We start from the raw sequence: 7134 nt of genomic DNA, 5'->3' as shown, positions 1-7134 counted from the left end.
AGATGCACAGACAGACAGACAGACAGACAAACAGGTATACAGAGGATACAGAGTACACAGCTTCAGAGCTCTTATGATACAGTTTACAGATAGACAAATTGGTAAAAACGGGACATAAGAGTACTTCAAAGCCGCTCGTCCTGTGTCGGTCCAGTACGTACCGTAAGGGCTGAGCGGAAATCTTGGTACATTTCTTTTGTTGGTCTGTACCCACTTTATCCTCTACTGTTCTATTATTGTCTGCCGGTGGTAGGTGGTGGCAACCATCAGCCATTCACTTGATGTAGTGTTGCCTGCTTCTTTCTTGACAATTATCATTCTTTCTCTGTGTCTGCCTGCTCTCTTCCCATTTCTCATTCCTTCCTGTCACTTTACTGCTCTTCTTTCCATGTCAGGCGGCTCTGCACTGAGTGGCAAGCCTAATGGCTTCCTGTGACTTAGAAAACCATTTACAACGTTGGGTGATAACGCAATAACCAGATCGCAGGGTGGTTTGGAGCCTGCTATGATGCCCCTGCTAACTGGGCGGAGCAGCGCAAACGCAACGTCCATCCGGGAACCAAACCTCCACACTTTCCCCCACGTCTCGCGACAGCGAGACGTTGTCAGTCGCAGGGAAAGTCGGTTCATTGCACGGGATGGCTGTGCAGGGACGGTTGTATGCCTGCGGTTGATGGGTCTGCTCTACTAGACGGACTGGGGTTGATCAACAACAGCATCAGTTCTATCTGTTTTGTTACTGTATCTTCCTTGTTATTGAAAACCTGTGTTACTGTATCTGATCTTTTACTGAATCAGTTCTGTTACTGTATCTTTATTTCATTGTTGTGGCTACTTGCATACTGTCATTGCCAACACTGTTATATATGCTTTATCCCTCCTTCTAAATGTTACCCTCTACTCACCCTCTGTTTCGTCACTATCTACTCGACCGTCTCCTTTGCCACTCGGTCTTCTATCTATTGAATCACTCTCTATAGTCACTCTCTGTCACTGTCTTCTCTCACTACGTACTTGTCACACTTTGCTCTATTACTGTCTGCTTTATCACTGTCTGCTGAAAATTATCTGTTCTCTATATGTCACAGTCTACTGAATCACCATCACTTCACCTTATCACTGTCCATTCTCACTCTCAACGCTAACTACCCTGTCACTCATTATTCTGTCACTGTCAGCTGAATCATTCTATCACTTTCTTTATCACTATCCACTATCACTACCGTACCTACCCTGACAGACTACTTTACTACTACTAATGCTCTCTCTCTCTCTCTCTCTCTCTCTCTCTCTCTCTCTCTCTCTCTCTCTCTCTCTCTCTCTCTCTCTTTAATTAATAGTCTGTCACTCCATATCCTACCTTTCTGTGCACTGTTTCACTGTATCTACATTTTCCATCACCTTTCATCGTAGCGGCTGGGAGTGTAGTGGTCTAATGCACCAGTCGGTATAAAGGTCACGTAGTGCGGGGCATCGATTCATATCCCTAAGAGGTGGTCGTGGGGATTTTGATCATATAATGCCACCAAGGGTTCACAAAGGGTCATGAAGGACTTTTATTTTTCCATTTTCCTTTTCTTTGTGAGAGAGAGAGAGAGAGAGAGAGAGAGAGAGAGAGAGAGAGAGAGGTGGGGGTGGGGGGAGTATCCCGAACGTCCCCTTCACTCTGTGCTCTTCCAACCTCTTCTTCACAACACAGCCCTCCTTCCACACAACATCATACCCGTTCGCCTTACAACACAGCCTCCTATACCTCGCAGCACATCCCCCTCCCCATCCTTACCTCTACGCTTAATCCTCATTTAACTCTTTCTACAACCTCTCGCCTCTCAACAACCCCACCACCTCTCAACTCAACCCCCCTCACTCCTGCTGCAACCTTCTTTACGCCTCAACACAATTCCCCTACTTCTCAACACATCCCCTACCTCACAACACAACCAGCCTTACCTCTCAGCACACCCTCCCACTTCACAACACAAGCTCCCCACCTCACAACACAGCTCCCCCCCCTACCCCTTAACACAACCCCACTCACTCCCGTTGCAACCCTCCTCCCGCTCTCAGCATAAAATACCTTCCCCCTCCCATAGTGCTATCCTTCTTCGATGTCCTCACTCACTCTAAAATGTATTGAGGTCTCGTTGACTTAGATTAGGTGGAGAAACACGTAAAAATTGACGAGGCATTTCTCTGTCCTAGCTATTGCACCTTGAATTTACACACACACACACACACACACACACACACACACACACACACACACACACACACACACACACACACACACACACACACACACACACACACACACACACACACACACACACACACACACACACACACACACACACACACACACACACACACACACACACACACACACATATCTTACTGAATTGTCGAGATACAAGCATTATTTTGCTAGTTCAAAAACAATCAATGCGGGGGTCAGTAGGTTAGGAGACGGGTGTTCGATAGATAGAAAGATGGATAGACAGATAAGTAGGTGGCTTCAGAGTTAGATGAATGGATAGATTGATTGATAGATAGACGGAGATAGACGGATAAGTAGATTGGCAGATACAGTAAAGAGATAGAAAGATAAATAGATATGTAGTCGGATAGGTAAATAGATGTAAGGTGTGAAAAGCGGAAAAGAAAATGCAAAACACAGCCGACGGGGGAAGCGAAAGAGAGAGAGAGAGAGAGAGATGGGAGTGGAGGTCTGAGTCATACATATATACAGTACGTAAAATAAAGTCACTGATTTATATGGAAATTCTCTCTCTCTCTCTCTCTCTCTCTCTCTCTCTCTCTCTCTCTCTCTCTCTCTCTCTCTCTCTCTCTCTCTCTCTCTCTCCTTATTTCTTCTTCCCCTCTGCAATTTTTTCTTTCTCCTTCTCATGCATTCTGTATATTTCTTTTTCTTTTGGTCTCACTTCCTCCTCCCTCCTCTTCCCCCCCTTCTGTCTATTTCTCCCCCTCCTTCTTCCTCCTTCCTTTCCCCTTCTTCGATCCGCACCTCTCTGTCTCCTTCCTGTCTTTTTTTCTCCCCACTGTTATTCCTTGGACACACACACACACACACACACACACACACACACACACACACACACACACACACACACACACACACACACACACACACACACACACACACACACACACACACACACACACACACACACACACACACACACACACACACACACACACACACACACACACACACACACACACACACACACACACACACACACACACACCTTATCTCTCCCTCCTTAACCCATCCCATTTATCTTTCAGTCCTTTCACCCTCTTCATCGGCTTGTAATCACACCCTTTTTATCCATCCTCTCTTCATTATATACCTCCCCCTCACAGTCCTCCATCCCCCTCTCCCAATCACACACACACACACACACACACACACACACACACACACACGACCCTTACCCCTCCATCCCTCTTCATCCATCTCCATCTATTAACTCGTCCACCTTCTCCGTCCACCTTACATACCAAAATTTCTCCACTCATCCATCAACCCCACACGTGCCTACACCCTCTCTCCCCCACTCTCACAACCTCTCCCCCACCTCCCCACATACACACACACACGCATTTCATCCAACTCTCTCTCTCTCTCTCTCTCTCTCTCTCTCTCTCTCTCACTAATCCATCTCACCCACCCAGTCCAACCCTCTCTTTCACAGTCTCAAAGCACACACATACAAACCCCTCTATCTTTCCACTCTCCCCACCTTATTCCACCCCTCCTCCTCCTCCTTCCCCTCCCCAAACCGAACCCCTCTCCCCTCCTCTTCCCGTCCCCCAAGAGAGTAGTTTACGGCACTACACTCCATTACGTCATTTGGGTAATTGGTTGCGGGCGTGCTGTAGGTGGAATGGTTTGGGATGGAGGTAATGCGCGGCTCTGATAGTGGGATTGATGCCTACCCCAAACACCTGTATGGGAGTGACGGAGCGGCCAGGTGATGTAGGTGTTATTAGGTGTGTTATTGGTGGTGATAAAGGCGGTGTGGCGATGTTATTAGGTGTGTGTTGCTGAAATGGCTGTGGTGTTGGTAGAGGCGGTGTTATTAGGTGTGTTACTGGCGGTGATAGAGGCGGCGTGGTGATGCTGTTTGATGTGTGACTGCGGTAGCTATAACGATGGGAGGCGGTGTTATTGTGTTACTAACGGTGCTAGAGGCGGTGGTATGAGGTGTGTTATTAACGGTGATAGCGGCGGTGATACTAGGTGTGCTAACGCAGTAGTTATACCCTTGGGGAGGCGGTGTTAGCAGGTGTGTTGCTGTCGGTAATAGAGACGATTATATAAGATGTTACTGCAGTGACCATAACGGTGATGGAGATCGTGTTATTAGATGTGTTACTGGCTGTGTAAATGGGTATGTTACTGACAGTGATGCGGTGTTTAGCGGATGTGTTAATGGCGGTGATAGAAATGGTGTTAGCAGGTGTTTTAATGGCGGTGATAGAGGCGGTGTTAGTAGGTGTTTAACTGGCGGTGATAGAAATAGCGTTATATGTTACTAACGACTATTACCTGCATTGGGGAGAGCATCACCGCCTGCCTCGTGAATCAGTATATGTAGCAGTATATAAGGCCGTTTGTCTTTAAAGGCTATGTGAATATGGAATTGATACGATAACGAGATGGCTGCCCGTAAATCTTAATTATATGGGGATAAATAAAAGTGAGGCCGTAAAACACATGACGAAGCTTTCTGTTCCCCTGTGTGGCTTTCCCCTCACTCTCTTTATCTTCCTCTCTCACTAATAACCAACGTAATTTTATCTCTGCTTATCTCTTACATGATTTTGCATTTTGTAAGGACTGACCGTGCGAAACAGCGGGTGGGTATAATTTGCGTAGGGATTTTGCGTAGGGATTGGTATAATTTGCGTAGGGATTGGTATAATTTGCGTAGGGATTGGAATAATTTGCGTAGGGATTGATATAATTTGCGTAGGGATTGGTGTAATTTGCATAGGATTGATATAATTTGCTTAGGGGTTGGTATAATTTGCGTAGGGATTGATATAATTTGCATAGGGATTGGAATAATTTGCGTAGGGACTGGAATAATTTTCGTAGGGTTTGGTATAATTTGCGTAGGGATTTATATAATTTGGCTGGTGTAAATCCCAATGGCTCAGTGCGGCTGCCGTTACCGCTGTCGGGGGAGGGGGGGGCCGATCGCTTGTTTATTGCCTGCCCCCACCTCTCTCTCTCTCTCTCTCTCTCTTTTGCAGCATATTTCACGAAGCTGAGGGTCAGAATAAGAAACTACTACGGCTCTCCATCCTTTCCGTAGCACTTTTTCGTGACTAGCATGGTATTCTACAGTTAATCGATTGTTGCAACTCGACGTTCATGATGGAGAGATGGCAATTTTAGCCCAAGTCGAGTAGAACTAGTACAGTATATGAGCGTCGTTTTCCTTGTGCTTATGAGACTTTGTAGCACCTTTTCCTTGGTGATTTAGTTCACATTTTATACATCGCCCTCTTTTTTTTTTTTTTTTTTTTTTTTTTTTTTTTTTTGGGGGGGGGGGGATAGATAAAAAAGTGATATACAAGAATACGTTTATGTACCAGATGCAGAAATACAGGGTGTCCCTTAAGTAACGCTCCTCTGTGTGTTGTAGGCACGGCTCAATCTGCTGGTGTGGGTGTGGGTGTGGCAGTGGGAGTAGGAAATGAACAAATAATGCAGGATAGACATTGGTAACGCAGACTTAGCCGTCCCGTTAGCACACGCAAAATGATAAGGAAGAGAAGCTAGGGAGGCACCTCAGTCGACAAAAAGACGAATTTAAACCTGAAAGATGGCAGAACCTGAGTGAATTCGTAAAAAAAAAAATAATAATAATAACAAGGGGAAAAAAAATCCAACCTTGATAACATACGGTAAATCTTTGTTGGGTGTCGGTCAAAGCTTAACCTCTTCATCCCGAGGACGTATAACATCATTCTTGGCCGCACCAGGTGATTACATGAGGACTAAAATTATGGAGGGTAGATAAAGAGGTTTCACATGACCCCAGCACTATAAATGGCCTCCCCTGAACTAAATAAAATTGCCTGGAGGTTGGAAGAATAAAGTAAATGAGTATTCAGATGCTTATAAACAGTTTGAGACACCACTTAACACCTTCATTAGGGTAGTACAACTCGGGTAATTTATTGTCAAAGCTATACAGATTTATTCTACCGGAGAGGAAACGTATGATGTGGGTATAATGGTAGTCTGATTTTGTTCAGGTTTGTTGTATAGGAATTTAATATAAACTGAAGGTATGTTTCACTGGGGAAAGAATTTCGTCTTTTTTGTGTGTGCGTGTGTCCGTATGCGCGCGCGTGCGTGCGTGCGTGCGTGTGTGTGTGTGTGTGTGTGTGTGTGTGTGTGTGTGTGTGTGTGTGTGTGTATTTTCGTGTCTGTGTGTTGTGTATGTGTTGTTTGTGTAAATGCGCACGCTTGTGAGTATTACGGGATGGCCTGGTTTCCGGATACACAGCATCCTGACTCTGCCAGATAGACGGTTTTAACAAATAGTGGAATTTTGATGTCAGATTCAGACATGTCGGCTGCTTTGTTCGGCGTAGGAAGACTTCTTTTTTCCTGCAGGATACATATATTTTGGCTCCATACCACGTTGAGTACACCGCTTCCCGTCCGATCAGCGAAGTTAAGCAACGTTGGGTCTGGTTAGTACTTGGACGGGTGACCGCCTGGGAACACCAGATGCTGTTGGCATCCCTACGTGTCAAGTGGGGTTGGTGGAGGATTAGTGCCCCTCCCTGTAAAACAATTAACTCTAAGCCATTGGCCACCCCGTCTGGGATACATGGCGTCTGGCAATGAATGAATGAATTAAAAACAGATCGACTGACCCAAGATTCACGAAAAAACAAAGTTACCTGGTAATGCATCAGGCGTATTCCAACGAACTGTAATGTTCACGGATGTGAAAATTATACAAAAATTTTGTTGCTGGAATTACTACGGCAAATTAAATAACCGATTTCCAGCAACAGGGAAGTGGCGTACAAAGTAACGTTAATTGAAATCCCATTACCTTAATCAAAACTCAATTAGAA

General features: G+C 45.3%; 1 pseudogene; it reads left to right on the top strand.

Annotated features, from left to right (window-relative positions):
- Positions 1–6671: 6671 nt before the first annotated feature.
- LOC145408150 (5S ribosomal RNA) lies at positions 6672–6791 on the top strand (annotated as a pseudogene).
- The last annotated feature ends 343 nt before the right edge of the window (positions 6792–7134 follow it).

This window comes from Coenobita brevimanus, chromosome 75 (assembly GCF_032717465.1).
Source record: "Coenobita brevimanus isolate Jiangsu-jjx chromosome 75, ASM3271746v2, whole genome shotgun sequence".
NCBI lineage: Eukaryota > Metazoa > Arthropoda > Malacostraca > Decapoda > Coenobitidae > Coenobita > Coenobita brevimanus.
This window is presented reverse-complemented; position numbering and strand designations above follow the sequence as displayed.